The 15078-nt window shown below is 35.8% G+C and overlaps 1 protein-coding gene across 2 annotated transcripts in view; it reads left to right on the forward strand.

The window, feature by feature from the left end:
* The window catches only part of LOC141430167 (uncharacterized), a 141993-nt gene that overhangs the window by 1498 nt on the left and 125417 nt on the right, over nucleotides 1-15078 (forward strand). For both annotated transcript variants that reach the window (XM_074090739.1, XM_074090740.1), the window contains exon 2: nucleotides 11295-11335. The gene's annotated coding sequence lies outside the window, so the exon portion shown is untranslated. The remainder of the gene's footprint in view (nucleotides 1-11294; nucleotides 11336-15078) is intronic.

Raw genomic sequence — 15078 nt, forward strand, 5'->3', positions numbered from 1 at the left:
ATAAAATAACAATAAAATATACTCCTTCTTGAGTGCGGCCTCTGGCCCTTGATCAAGGTAGTGATGGCTTACACCGCTTCCGCATCTCTCAAAATTTTATATTGCACTGCAACTGGAGCTCCTCCCGCATACTCCCGATGTAGCATTGAGAATGACCGCTCCTCTTGTTCTACTCCAGGGCCGGCACTGTCCTTCATAATCAAAAGAGAGATTCTTTCTCTTGTTCCTTTTGTCATTGAAAATGCTCACTCTGTGGCGGTCACCATACATACTATGTGGTTGTTGAAATGTGTTTTTTTTTATCCCCTGCATGCTGCTGGCCAGAGCATATTAAAGCTTGGCAAACACTGGCCTCCACTGCATCCGTTTAGTGTTGTTAAATTCAAAAATAAAAACATTCTTATCTAATCCATGCATGAGAATTGATATCTTTATCAACTGCATTATATAATGTTAACAAAAGTATGTATGTATGTACGTTATAAACTCTTTACTGTGCAAATAGAAAAAAAAAACAGAATATAGTATTTGACAACTCCGAAATTTGCCATATATTTTCAATTATTATAAAAATATAGATATGCAGCCAGCAAATGTTTAGTGAAGAGAAACAATAATTCAGTTGAAAATTTTATTGTTTCTGTTTTTTTTTCTGTTTGGTTTTAAATTGTAAAGCAAAATTTATCTTAAAATTTTCATGCAATGCCAATGTCATTATATATATATATATATATTACAAATTGAACATTTGTTCATTCAATTTCTAGTATTTCCCAAAATGTATGTAACAAAATTAAAGATACTTAAAAACTAAAAATTTTATCGAGCATCAAATGGGATTGAATCCATCACTACCAACTGCACCATGTCTCACCTGACCAATCCACCCTAAAATTTTGTTTTCTTGTTTATATTGTAGGTATAAACTTTGTACAAACTTAAGAAACCCCTTGCATGTTATATAACACTCAAAATAAAATAAGGACCACTTGATTATCATCAGTAAAATGAAGTGCAAAATATGCATGCATTTTAATCTGAATACATTTAATTGAATGAAAAGTATTTTTAGTGTTATGTTGTATGAATAAAACCATTTTTAGACATTGAATTGCATAGTTTATTAGTATTTCTGTTATTACTAAAGAAACACATGGCCCCTATTTTCTTTTGAGTATTATAATATCTTTTTTTAATTATATAAAAATGAATCCGTATTTTCCTTGGTCACGGCATCAGGCGTGAACGGCTGGACAGATTTCGCTAATTCGTTTTTTGCTGTGTTTGCTATTGTCAGGAGAAGGTTCTTATAAGAGAAAATTTTGAAAATTAAAAAAAAAACTACACCAGGGTGAAGCTGTTACCAGCTAGTAATATATAAATATAAATATTATTTACAGACAAGCTTTTCTTTATTTCATCAGTACATACCAAGCTTTCAAAGACTTGAAGGGAAACCTTATTGACTCTGAAATTGTAATACATATACACGGACTTTGCAGAAAATTACTGTACCAAGTAACTGTATTTGGGTTATAAGTTTGAATCTGCACTGAATGAGATTCAAACTGATCATTTCAAACCTTTCATAAGTTTAACTTATACATTACATTGCTTTTTTTCATGTAGGTACAACCAAATATCATAAATAATTGAGTTCCAGTATGTACATACATATATACGTTTCCCTACACAACACTGAAACATATGATATAGTTTTATCACTACTCAGAATCTTATTAATATCTATGTGATATGATATCAATTTGTCAAATTCAATTTCCATATATTATTTAATATCTTCGAGATAAGATTACAAGAGGCAAAGGAATATGTTTCTATAACTTGTACTCACTTTTCTGATCATAAATAACATGAATTTGTGAAGCAAAAATAAAAACTTGTTTTTTTTTGTAAATGGTGATAATGGTTAACAATTCACTCCTGAAATGTTAATTATACTGAACAATTTTTGATTTATATGCTCTCAGTCAGTTTAGTTTTGCATGTCTCTTTTTTTTAAATATTGATTAACATTAACTAGCTTTTGCCTGTGACTGTCTGTGAAGAAATCGTTTATGGGTATCCTATGTCCTTCCTAGGGTCTCAACCTATGTATCAAATTTCATCTAAATTGGTTCCACGGTTTAAACGTGAATAGGTAACAGATACACTAAGCAAATATTATTCTCAATCGTAAAATTATGCTAATGCACAAACATAAAAAAAACTTCTTTGGTGTTCCTTAAAAAATGTAATTAACTTCAACTATTCAATGTCTCTCTTGTTCCCTAATGAACACAAAAAAAAACAAAAGAAAAGTGTAATGAAAAAAAAAAACTGAACTGTAAGAAGTAAGCTACCTAGAGGTACCTACCAATCTTACCTGTACCAAACAATTCCAATAATTTAAGTAGATCCTCGCCTCAAATCAGATCTTGCCTTGGCACAATAAAAAATAAGACTACTACTACTAAAAGAAATTCTCCACTGAATTAAAAAAAAAAAACATTAAAACAGTCTTTAAAATTAATTAGGTCCTATACACACAAATGGTTTTTAAATTCTGGCTTGAACTTTTCAGCCTTTCAAACCAGCAGTACAGGATGTGGCGTGGCGAGGGTAGACAGAAACCCGTTCTTCCGCATTGGCGAACTTTCACTTGCGCGGGCGCTGCTTTCCCCGCGCCAGGGCGCATCCAAGGCGCACGCTCATTAAACGCTGTTTTATCAACTCACTTCCTTGTATACTGAGTGACTGATAGATAGAGGGGTTGTACGAAATTTAAAAATCGAAGTCACCCACTCGTATTAAATAATATTAGCTTCAGCGGGACGGCAAGATACGGAGTTTGAATTTTGCGCAATTGACAATTGTGGCTTAAAGTATTTTTTTTGATAGGTAGTGGTGTCTCCGGGAGAAGTGGCAAAAAATGAAGCGAAAAAAAAAATTGTGTTTTTTTTTTCATCCAAGTTCAAGGATATGAATGTCTGTAAAAATATGCATTATGAACCCCATTTTATGCTTCTTAATTCTGAATTTATTTGGTTACTCTCGCTTGCTTGGTTTAGCTAAAATAACAGTTTAAAAATTACCTTGATTTTTTGACATTTTCGTGAATAATTCTGAAAAAGAAGATCGAAGGCTGATACAAGTTACGAGATTGTTGACAAAAAATTTATAAATTATTAAAAATACTTGTCATGATGAAAACTTTGTACTTAGTACCTATTTTTCAACTCCATTATTAATTTTCTAAAATATATTTTTTTTAACGTGACAGCTGTTAGCAGTAACCTTTCATTTTTGAACTGTTGCTGTTAGGTTACTTAGTTCATTATTCTTTCTTTTCAAACACCCTGTTTTTAAGATTCCTTACCTCAGTCGGCGAAAACAGAACCCTTATATAATTACGATCCTTTAGGGACGGGCGAACTGGCGAACCAGTGAAGGCTTTGTTATAGGGTTCTGTCGGTGACATCCTTTGGTCGCGGAAACGGACTACTAAAAAAACAAATCTAACACCAGATTATCTTACGTACAAAAACGTAACGCTCTCTCTAACCCGCCTACATGTAACAGAAGAATACATAATTTTTAAGCGCTATCTGGCAGTTAGATCTTACTGTCACTTCCGTGTATAATAGTCATCATCGTGTATCTCAAGAACATATTTTTATTATTCGGTCACGTAACTCAGTATCGGTCGACGACCTCCGAACGACCAAGAGATACGTATCGTCTTGCGATTTATTTAATGGGGTCGTCCACTCTTTTCGTTGAACTGCATTCTGTTAAGCCTGAAATACCGTGCGTTTCTTTATACTACTGGGCAGTGTTGCCACCTCAGATTTTTTTTTACCCTAACGCTACGCGTTATTACCCAAAATTAGGCCCTTTTTGTTTACCCTAACATTTTTTAAATAAAATCTAAGCAAATAAATGCAATGCTAAAATACTACACCGCTTCGAAACATTCTTGGAATGCACCCATAACAGTCTTGGCTTCTATGTCATCTGCAGTATTTTTTTGAAATCGTACATTTCATTCGAAAACTTTTACCCTAAAAAATACCCTAAATTTAGGGTAAAATAACCTAAGGTGGGGACACTGCTACGGGGTCGCACTTGCACGTCTTTGGATTCATAAGTGATCAACGATCAGCCCCTGTACTACGAAGTGCAAAATTCGAACTTCGTTTGCCGTCCCGCGGACGCTTATATTATTTCTTTCGAGATTCAGAGGGACGATACGATACAAACTTCGAATTTCGTAGTAGCCCCGCAGGTATGGCAACGGCAGTGGATTGATTTCCGCAACCGCATCACTCGAAATGGAGTACAGTACAACCAGAATGTCGATGCACGAGACTAGTTGTTTTTGTTCGTTTTCCTGATGATTCAAATGAGAAAGAGAAAAATCGATCTTTTATTTCGAGTTCCGAACGACATTGGCATTAGTTTTACCTCTAAAACCTGTTTCACCACCCATTGATTAATTTTATTTGACGGATAATTGTGATGCTCTCTCCGTCTATTCGAATTCGTGCAAAACAAACAGAGACGGCATCACGTTAATCCGTCAGATAAATGTAATCAATAGATGATGAAACAGGGGGTAAGTGTACCATTCTTTAACTTAAAATTAGGTAACTACATGACACAAGAAAGATAATGATTACCTACCAACCCTACTATGACAATAACTGTGACGAAGACGAGGGTAGTTTTTCGCCGCCGACGGCCGCGAAGTACAGAGTAGCCGAGCTGTGAGAGCGCTGGCAGTTCGCGGTTGGCTTTCCGTTCGAGCTCACTTTGAAAAAGAACCAAGGATTGGTCCGAAACTGTCAACCATATCTCGTCCTTACTCACGTTAAATTTAATTTAGAGCTGTTCTGATGTGATGTTAAACAACTGTACGACACATATTTTTAACTAGCTTTTGCCCGCGACTTCGTCTGCGTAGATTTTTATATTTACACAATACTCGATAGGAATGAAGTTAATGTCCCGCATTGGCCGTTTCTTGGAATTTTCGAAAAAATCCCTTCAAACTACAGCTAAACAATCAACTGAAAAATCTGATCATGATCACCAAGTTTCACATCTAAATTGCTCAAGAAATAAGATTTTTATTCTTTGCTTACTTTTTTCCTACATCGAGTGATCTCAAAGATTGCGTACATGTCTTTGGGATCGCAACCCAGCCTCGCGCTGGCTTGCCGTTTCAGCCGAAAGCGAAGCGGCCTGCCCGGCTAGAGCGGCACTGAGTCTCCCATCGCGGTCTTCCTCAGACTCCTGAGACCGTGCCGTGCCCCTGGTAGTCGATTCGTTTTTTTCGGGAAGGCATGGTAACGCCTATAAAATGCGAGTCCCAAATCCGAAATCGTTGTAAATTTACTCCGCAAAAGAAAGAGAAAAATGTTTTTTTTTTAAGTACTCACCTTCGTGACCTTTATTAAGTGCTTAAAGAGGCAATACGTATGAATATGGATGCGATATAATTCGTCATCATCAGCCGGAAGAGGTCCACTGATCGAAAAAGGCCTACCCCTTACAACGCCACAATAATAATACTCGTAATAAATCCATTTATTTCGGGCAACTTGGCCCATACAATAAATACCTTACAGACTAACGTACCTACATATAATCAATAATATTACAATACAAATAAATTATAAATTACAATGAACTACAACTCGCCACTTGCATCCACCGGTTTCCCGCAAGTCTCACAATGTCGTCATTCTACCTGGAGGGAGGCCTGCCAACGCTTCGTCTTCCGGTCGCCGCTCCTCGAGGACTTCTCCCCCAATGAATAATAATGAATATCTGTTCTTCGAGCGATGTGGCCTGCCAATTGCCACTTCAACTTGCATATAATTTTTCGAGCTATGTCAGTGACCCTAGTTCTTCGCCGAATTTTCGTATTCCGGATATAAATAAATTAGGAATAATTTATGTCATTTTTCTATTAATTAATTATACGCGTGTTGATATGTGTGTTGATTTTACCATTACTTATACTTCTTTTTTTTAGCATTAGAAAGAAGGCAAGCGATCTTGATGTGTCTTTATATTGAAAAAAAACTTTTGCAAATAAGTCACAACAAATAGTAACAATTAGCAAGGATATAATATATGCTTTTGGTATCATAAAAGTAGTAGCAACTGTTTTTTAAAACGTTTTTCAATAAAAAGACTCGTCAAGATTGTTTACCCTTTTTCTAATGCTAAAAAACTAAGTAACTATGTAAGTAAACTCTTTTTTATTAGTTTACTCCATTACTTACTGTTTACCCAGTTCTCCAAAAGATGGCATTGCAATGTGTGGCAATTACTTTATTGTCGTTTAATTTTAGTCGTATTAGTAAATCAATTAAATTATTCAATTAAATTTGTTGATATCCGTACTCCCTCTTTTAAACTTAGAGTTAATTTGGCAAAGTCCTTCCTCAGTGGCTTACTCGAGTCACAACGTTATTAATTTCAGCGCCATCTGTTAGTTTATCAGGGTACTTGATAGTCATAGCACGTATTTGAAAACTTGAAGGTGGAAATTTAACTCAATCGAATCGAATGTAGTAGCTACCTCCACTTTTAAGGGTTGAATTTTTATACCCTAAGGGTCGAATTTTTATAGCCTATAACCTGGCCGGGGATTTTCTCGTCAGATTAGTAAAGTTTGCATAAAAATCCGTTCAGCCGTTCTCACGTGATGCGCGGTCAAATAAACGACAAACAGATAAACAGACAAACAGACAAAAATTCTAAAAACTGTTGGAACGTGTTCTGTTATCGATTCTAAGTATCCCCAGACAACTTTTTTTCGAATATCTTCCATGTACAGACTTTCGACCCTCTTCAGCTTTATTATATGTATAGATTTAGCACAATCTTCCTGAAACCTGCAGGGCTACTACGAAACTCGAAACTCGAAGTTCGTATCGTACCTACCGTCCCCCTCTCGCTCTCGTATTAAATAGTATAAGTGTCAGAGGGACCGCACGACACGAACTTCCAGTTTCGAGTTTCGTAGTAGCCCTGCTGGTACCTATGGATATGTAACAAAGATTAACCCTTGTTGATTTACAACCTCTTCCTCAATGTTTCGGTCGTTTTCAAATTTAAATTTTCGAATACTTATTGTTTTTTTTTTTCTATTCAGCACTGTTTTATGTCAAAATTGATTATCAGCTCAGCAGCCGTACTATTATTAAGACGTGCAAAGTTCGAAATATTTTGTAATGTTTAACGTTTAATACCTATTCTTGCTCATATCTACTTACAACATAGTTCTCACAGTTCATTGAATGAGTGCTATATACTAGGTGTTTATTAAATAACTGAAAACCTCAGACACCCCAAAATTTTTTTTAATTTTAAGTTAGTTGATTGAATTTATTTATAAACACCTTCATTATTTTAAAAGATATTCGTGTGTTTTGCTAAGTCAGTAATTCTACTTCATTTCTAACTCTACACTCATGATTTGTATTTGTCAGTTGCGCTTTGACGCTTTTGGAAGAAAATCACACAGTGACAGCAAACCGGCCAGTATTAAATTATCGAAATAGTATGCAACCTCACTAAAATATTTAATTGGCGCTTGTTGCAGTCGCAACCTTTAGAACTGGGCACAATAAAAAAAGGTTTTAAAAACACGCTTGTTGCAGTCGTAACCTTTAGAACTGGGCACAATAAAAAAAGGATTTAAAAACACAGACACAACCTAATTTAAAACATATTGTAATCGATTCTACTCTCGATTCTGAGAAAACTATTTTCTGGTTTTCAGTTATTTAATTAACACATATATATCCAGTACATATATACAGTAGTATATATATACATTTATATGTATTATAGTGTTTTGTATAAACAAAAGGATATACTAGGACATATAAACGTGTGCCTGAACTTGGATATGTCAAATTTCAAGTCAATTCGACCACTGGCACGGCCTCTATTTCGTGATGTCTTCCCAATTCTCGCATGGGATGTTACACAGTGGCGTAGCTACCAAGGGGCTAGGCGGGGCAGTGCCCCGGGGCCCTCAAGCTCAGGGGGCCCTCGAAATTCTGCTTTATAGCTGATGATAAAGTTGCTTAGCATTTTTAAAGTATTTGTTTATATAATGATTTTACTTCAAAAAACCTTACCAGTTTTGATAGCAGTGGGCCCCATTTTTTTATTTGCCCCAGGGCCCTAGGTTACCTAGCTACGCCACTGATGTTACATGTGGTAAGGTGGCGCTCTAGGACGTCCTTGTAACGCAAGAACTGGCCTCCAGGAGTCCGCTTTCCTTCCTTTAATTGATAGTAAAATAATAAAACATAACATTAATGATATTTATGACTGCCATAGAGGAAAGGCCCCTGCGTAGAAGTAGATACCCAGTTGACAGATATTCTGTTTTTTAATTAATACCCAACTATTATTAGCGAACTTGCAATTAAATTGACGATACATCCAATTATCTTAAACCAGTCCTTATTAGATTATAAACAGAACGTTTAGCTAGCGTTTCTCGAACTGCTAATTGTGTTTATTGCTTTGTAATAAGGTTTAAACTGCGCAGTTGACACCGACTGTCGCCCGATGCATGCCGTGTAAATGACGAAGACCATTAAGTATTTATCTTTAGAATTTTGATTGTGTCGTTAATATGTTAATACTTAGTCTTACACGTTGTTCACGTGGTGCAGAAAATATCGTGGGGTCGAGAAACTGGATTTGCAAGGCCTCTGTCGATGAGACATGCGTTGCGTACATCTCCATTCTACGCATGTGAGTAGGTACTTAAGTAGGTAGCTTGCTTGAATTTTGCGTAGAAAAAGACGTAACTGTAACATAATGCGGCAACGTACTTTGTCCTCTCTCACCATTTTTTCAAATCCTTCAGAGGGCAACAATTTTATCTAGGCTCCAGTATTTGTAGAAATAAATAGCAAATTTTCCGTGGTACCTACCTACAATAAGGGAGAGAGGGAGAGGGAGGGGGGGGGAGAGAGAGATAGAGAGAAAGCAGATCCTTGCCTAATGTAGATATACTTAAACTGTGCGATAAACAGTTTAATCCGATGAATGTTCACGTGGTCCAAATACTTTTTGATCAGTTTCGCTTGGATCGCAATCGCACTTAGATGTTTTATTGGCTCTCTCTCTCCTCAAATCGCCGAAACATCTTCTTTAATTTAGAGATGAAACGGATGGAACAATATCATGTTCTTAACGTTTTCATTACATGTCACTGCAGGCTATTTCGCAGAGAGAGCTCAGCTTGTTGTTTTGCTATGTATGTAATCATTCCCACCTATCCAGCTTCGCCCACGGCGTGTCGAGTTTCATTTAAGAACTAGTTTGCCTGGATTAGATAGCCTTCTGGTAAACTAAGTAGAAGCACATAATGTTGCCTACTATATTATTTGTATAAAAATAATTCTTACTTTCTCAAATCAGGATGCTATTAATAATACCACGTCTTTAAATAGACTAGATTTGGTTGTGTGATGAGAACTTGACATTGAAAGAACGCGGTACAGTTAAGAGGTTTCTTAAATCGATCTAACCTAGATCCGAACTTAACCTAGATCACGAAAGTAAACAGCTTAGATCAGTCGTCGCTCTAATGCTTTTAATGCTGTTTGGTCGTTTAGTTCAGTCACTGCGCTAGTGTCAAAAATATTTGGAGTAAAAACGTCGAACGCTTGAGAGGAATTGTCGATTATTGGCCGAAAACTAGTCGATCTATGTGGTCTGTGTCGATTTTGTTGGTATCTTCGTCTTTGCACAGTTCAGTTACTCTAGGGTGTTCTTGATTATCCTTTAAATAAACAAAATCATCTTTATCCAACTAGAATGTGCTGGTTTTATTCTTTTTATCTCTGGTCATGTAGAAAACCGCTCTGATTTCGAGGGAATGCCTATGGACATATTACAATTAATTTTCCAACTAAAGCTGCTTGAATAACTGGTATTTTTATTTATTTCCATATACATTAATAGGCTTACAGTATATATATATACTAAAGCGCCTATTAATTTAGATAACACATAGAAATAGACAATAAGCCAAACACATGAGGCAGATCAATTAAAGAATTGGTTGCTCAAATTATAGAATTGAATTGCGTAAGAACTTAATAATATTAGCCATAACCGAATACCATCTGCCAGCGAACACGTCGGTATCTTGGAAACTTGGAATGCAATAAAACGAAATTTATTTTCTTCAGAAACATAACTCCTTAAATTGATGTGCTTTTAACGTAAAAATATAATTATATGTATTATACTCAATACGTATCGGTTAGTAACAAATAATAATTGTATGTATTGTATGTGATGCTTAAGTGCCTACCGTCTGCTGACCCCTTATAAACAGATGGGGCGCTACTGTATAAATAGAAAATCTGGATCATCCTAGTTCTCAAGCACTAGACGATCGATGTGTAGGATGATTCACTGGTCGTCTGATGACTTTGATGATCTATAAACATGAAAGCGACGTGGAAGACTTGCTGATGGATGGACGGGTTAAGTGATTTTGAGAAACAAAGTTAAAAGTAACCAATTATAAACTACATTTGAGCACTTTGATCAGAGTAAAATCGAGTGGAGAGGGAAAGTTTGTAATAGTTCACGTGAATGTTTTGGTGTGTTTACAATACATGTGTGTTGTAAAACGCATAAACATTGAGAAAAATTGTTTTATTTCTAGATTTCAGCAAGACAGCAATAATATCAGCTCTAAGACTTACTTTACTTACATAGAATTGTAAAACGCCATGAAAAAGGCCGCATATTCTGATAAGCATTTCCAGTTTGTGTTTTTTTTAAATCTCTAGAAATTTAGAAACATCTCTTTCAATCCTCTTTTGGGACGAATACACCAGGTAAATAACACGAAATCCGACCAAACTAATCTAAAAGGACATTAACAGTCGGCGAAGTGCCCCGAATCGTCGAGAAGCGACTAGGCGAGGCTGACTCAAATCTAATAAACGACAAAACACGCTCCACTTATTGCCTGCGTAATTAAATTCTACTCCCACTTATGTGGCATTTCATATAACTAATCTATTTAAACCACGGGATTTAATTTTGGCTTAGACACTTTTATTACGAGTACCTACTGAAATGTGTTTTACTTTAATTATTAACTTTAAATGCTACTAGTTTCTCTTCTAGAAACTTCACATGATCGTTCCATCAATACCTCCGTTCCTGCAGTAAATATATGTATACCATGATATGTCACGATAATTTATGTCCTTTTTTATTTTCAGGTGCGGAAAGGAGACAAGCATATTATCGTTTCTTCATAATGGTACGTTTGTATTTCTACGCTCCAACATTATAGCAACGTCTGAAAATAATCTCCCTAAAAAGTTTCTTACGAAATAGATCTCGATCTCTGCAAAATTTGAGTTATAATGTTGCGTTGTTTTTAGTTACGTATATTCTATTTACAATCCTAAAGAAGTGGGCGCGATATCTTCTTCTAATGGAAGTGCGAGCCCACGACCTTTTGCAACGTAAACAAAAACTGGCCCCACAAACATGCTATATATTCATCTCATATAGTCTTGCTTGCTGTCAAAACTAGTTTGATTCTCATCTCTTTCTGAGTTTGAGGAGACCCCTAATACTTGTATTGTGTCATTTGTGTATACTTTATATTTTGAGCGGACTAAATTAAGTTAAATTCATTATGGTAATTAAGGTAGGTCATTCATCTAAACATGCAAAAATACCTCGTGAATGTCACCGAAAATGTTTTGAAGAAAAAGCTTAAATTATTACACGATGTCGTCGATGACATGCGACTGACTTGTCCTAAACCGGTTTCCGGTACGAGTTTGAAACCTAATCGTAAAAAAACTCTTAGTTGAATAATCGAAAAACGTGACTCGTTATTTTGTTTACTTGTTTTGGCAACGTGTGACTTAATGGCGTATGTTTTACTGTCCAATTAAGCAATTATTTATCTTTGAAACTGGCTATAATTTCTTTTGTTGCCACGTCTGTACCAATTTTGCTAATTTCTGCGTAGCCTTTCATGTTTGATGTCGAAGAATCAAATAACAATAAGCATTGTTTTTTTCTGCTTAGTCATCATCATCATAAGTAACCTCACTACGAGCAAAGGTAATATATCAGCTTTTAATAACTCATTAATCATTTATTTAACTTTTTTGACCATTACACTTCTGACCTGCTTATATTTGTTATCTAATATTTTGTTTACAAATACATAATATTAATAACCACGCACTCGTATCAATCTTCGGTGAAAGTTATTATGGTTGAAACTTTCAATTTTCTTTCCAATACCGGTGACATAACACATGACTAGAAAATACATCATTATGATAGCTATTGCGTAAATAAGCGAGAGAGCATGCGGTGACTGCGGAACCTCATTTGTGGCCACGGATTTTGTATTGTTACTTATATTCTTCATGCAATTCAGTTCAGTAGTTATAACAGTTTGTCAGTTGTATCATTAGTAAATTGTATCGTCTGTTGTTTTGTTTTCCTTTTAAATCTTTGGAGTCATAACCTTCCTTATTATTCGACAGTTAATTTGATCCATTTCACTTTTTACTTCTAATTGACAAGATTTTTTTTTACACCTGTAAATTACTACAGGAATCGAAAGAGTTTTGCCTCCTGAACATGGAAAAATATTTATTATAATTTATTACTCCATATTTAAAAAAATACAAAAAATTTAAAAAATATATCTGAATTTGCCAACACTACCACATAATAAGATATGTTTCCTTTGCCTTTTTCACCAAAAAAAGGAGCTGTCATAATTTTGAGAACGTCTACGTCAGATTTACGAGATCTTTTTTTTTTAATAGAGACTAGACAAAAGTAATGGATCTATTGTGTGGTAGTTTTGGAGTTATGCCCTTTTAGAATAAGCACATCTTAAAAAAATGTAATAAATTAATTAATAATCGTAGCAAAATTTTAAAAAATCAGCGTCTTTCTCTTTCCAAACAGAATACAGAAAACGAATCAAATTATAGTCTTAGAAATATGAAATCTTGTCAATTAATAATTAAATATCATCATCATCATCAGCCTACAGCAGTCCACTGCTGCTGCTGGACATAGGCCTTTTCCATGGCGCGCCATAACAACTCTGTCTTCAGCCCCTCGCAACCATCCGCCGCCAGCGATCCTCTTAAGGTCATCCGTCCACCGTACCCCTACACCCCACACTACTCCCTACACTACGTTTTCCCGTCCGTGGTCTCCATTCGGGGACTCGTCTGCTCCACCGGTTCATCGGTCCTGCGACAGACGTGGCCAGCCCAACGCCACTTCAACGAACTAATTCTCTGAGCAACGTCGGTGACTTTCGTTCTTTGTCGAAAAATGTGGCAAAAAGTTAGTTTATAACCTGGGTTAAAACATAGGATACTTTTTATCCCGAAATTCCCACGGGATAGGGATAAAATCTCGAAATAACAACCGCTGGGCTAAGAGTCATGAAATTTTGTACAGTGTTGTTCTTAACACAACCTCAATGAAGACCACGATATAAATTTTGGGATTTCCCAGGGGATTTTTTTAAAATCCCGGAATTTCAATTGTAACTACCAGATCGAATACTACGCGTGCGAAGCCGCGGGTAAACTCTAGTTATGTATAAAATTTAGCGTATGCTTGTAGACTGAAATTAATAACCTAGAAACACAAGGCTCACGCAAGGTCAAGACAGAGTAGCGGGATTGTGGTCTTCCGGATTGGTTTACTTATTCATTTATTCCTTGCACCCGTTTGCGGTCTTGAACGCAATCGTCAATATCTTGCTCTGACTTCTGACTTTCGATCGATTTGGTAAAGAATTGTCTTTTTATGTTAGTGTTTTACTGTTCTTCTTTTTTAATTTGGTTGAATTTTACTTGGTTAGTATATCTCGTGACCCTTTAGTTTTGGTAATTTAACTTTGGCTAACAGTTCCTTTAGCTCCTTGGCAAAAAAGATTATAGTATCATGAGTGTCTTTGGATCGTAGCGGTCCGCAACAACAACACTGTCAAACTTGTATACTCACCAACTGTTGATGCGGAAGGTCGTTTTTTGTCGGAAACCTTTACGTGTATTTTTTTGTGCAAACTGGCAACTAATGACGTGACTCGGCAACCATCGGCCGTGATTTTCAATGCTTCAAATGATACCTCATTACGTCAGTGTATTGAGGCCGTTTCGTTCTTGACTTGCGGTTCCTGCGGTAGCCTGACATTTAACGGAAACACACCCTTGTGATGTAATTTGCTATTTATGACCTTGTCTATTCTTGAAGCGGCTATTCTGGTGGAAGTTGTCGCGTCCCGGTTTATTTTTAGCTGTTTTTATAATACGTAATAATGTTATATTTATGTACTTTATTACATTTAAGTAAATAAAGGCTCAATTGGCTTTGTCAGCGTAAAAAACTATTTGTTATTGTGTTTACCAAGTCGAAACACGAATGTATTTTGGATCAACAATAAGAATATCAATGTTATACTAGCAAAACCAAATCTCATCTCTAGACATAATATTTGTTTTGTTAATGTTCTCAGCGCGTCACGATCCCAAAAATGACCAACTTGTTTTGTTCGTCTTCGTCAATACACTGTTTCCATTCGCTTCTATTCTAATTAAAGTAATTAACTGCTTATCGCTAGAATTAACGAATTATTTTTAATCCGTTTCCTGCTTCCCACTTCCTATGTAAAAAACGTTCGTTAGCTTTGGCACAGTATCAAATTTTCTAGCCTTCAAGCTACTTAATCTCTGAATATATGGCCATTAAGCTGCAAGCTGAAACGTGACTATCCAAGTATGCCGTTCCCGAAATATAGAATCTTACCGTTCCTACGTTACAAAGTATTTTAATTCCTCCATAAACAACCATAAATTCCGTCACGGAGTTTTAAACACCTTAAGATTTAGTAGACGTTTGAGAATCTACTTCGTTATTCTTGGTATCTGTTTCATTTATTTTATTGGTTGGTACTTGCTTCGACCTAATCGGGAGTGCACTGTAAAAACAAGTCTGAGTAGT

The sequence above is a fragment of the Choristoneura fumiferana genome, chromosome 8 (genome assembly GCF_025370935.1).
Source record: "Choristoneura fumiferana chromosome 8, NRCan_CFum_1, whole genome shotgun sequence".
NCBI lineage: Eukaryota > Metazoa > Arthropoda > Insecta > Lepidoptera > Tortricidae > Choristoneura > Choristoneura fumiferana.